This window comes from Zingiber officinale, chromosome 11A (assembly GCF_018446385.1).
Source record: "Zingiber officinale cultivar Zhangliang chromosome 11A, Zo_v1.1, whole genome shotgun sequence".
Lineage (NCBI taxonomy): Eukaryota > Viridiplantae > Streptophyta > Magnoliopsida > Zingiberales > Zingiberaceae > Zingiber > Zingiber officinale.
The window spans coordinates 57,714,743-57,716,357 of NC_056006.1; positions in this window are offsets into that span (position 1 = coordinate 57,714,743).

The window sequence follows — 1,615 nt, forward strand, 5'->3', positions numbered from 1 at the left end:
TGAATATGCAATTGCTTATTGTATTGTTGAGCTTCTTGGACCAAAGTTATATTTATAGCCTTGGTCGGGGCGCCTAGAAGGGTTCGGGGCACCTAGAAGGGTTCCAGGCGCCTGGGAAGGGATAAAAATTTATCCCTTCTCGCATAGATCGTGTTTGACCGCGATCTGGATAACATCCAGGTCCGGGCGCCCGGACAAAGAAAGTCAACATTGTTGACTTTTTCAGTCCGAGCCCTCTGCTCCGGTTCGGCTCGCCTCGGTCCGAGTCTTCTGCTCCAGCTCTGCTTGCTTGGGTGATCTCGGCCATCCGGAATAGGTCTCACCCAAACCCAAGTTCTGGACTTCTCCTCGAGCAGCCTTCCTCCCCAGTTTCTTGTCCCTCGAACGTCACGTACGTTCTTCTTGTGCACCGGTGTACTCTTCCATGGCACCTTGTCCCTCGGACGTACCGAGCCCGCCGGCTCTCTCCCCGTGTCGTCCTTCTCGCTAGCCGCATCTTCTGCTTAACTTCCTGTGCTCCTAATCTCCTATACACATAGACACAAGGGTTAAACTAAACATGACCTAACTTAACTTGTTTGATCACATTAAAACAATCTTGGGGTTCCAACAATATACAACCAATCTGAACTTGGATATATGGCCAAACATAAATTTAAATCCTACCTGTCTCTTGTTAATCGAATGAATAAAAAGGTAGTACAAGCATGAGTCCTCAAATCTAAGTTGGTTAACCAAGTTCGACTTAATCAATATTGGATCCCCAATGATAAAATCTACTAACCTTGATAGACCTTCTCAAGGATATGATCTAGGGGGAGCCAATAGAAAGACCATCTTTATTATTAAATAAATTTGTTTGATATTTGGTTTAACGCTTTTCTTATACATGCTTAGCTTAGGATAGATAAGAACTTAGGCTTAATCGACACTTGATTAGTTAGACTAAGGATTCTTAGAAAGAAAACTAAATATTTAATTTCTTTAAAAGGTTTTGTCTAGAAGTAGTTGTTGTTCCAATATTCAAGAAGACCTGGTGCCTCGCCATAGCTTAGAAGTCAATTATTGAAATAAATGTTTAATTGACTAACTATTAAACCTTAGTCTAATTCAAAGGTAAATCAATCCTTAGATGATAATCTAAATTGAAGATTAAAATTAACCATCTTACAAAACCCATAAGATTTCCTGTTTGATAATATAGAAAAGGGTGAGATGGATTTAGATTAAAATAACAATTAGTAAAACCAAAACTAATGAGATTAAAAAAAAATAGTAAAATTAAAACTAAACTAAATCTAAATTAAATCAAAACTAAATTAAATCTAAATTAAATCAAAACTAAATTAAATCTAAATTAAACCAAAACTAGATTAAATCTAGACTAAATTAACTCTAAATTAAATATAAACTCAATTAAATCTAAACTAAATTAAATCTAATCTAAATTAAATCTAAACTAAATTACATTTAACCTAAATCCAAGCTAAATTAAATCTAACCAAAATCTAATCTAAATTAAGTCTAACCTAAATTAAACTTAAATCAAATCTAACTTAAATTAAATCTAATCAAATCAAATTAAAATCAACTAATTAAATCAAATTAACCTTAA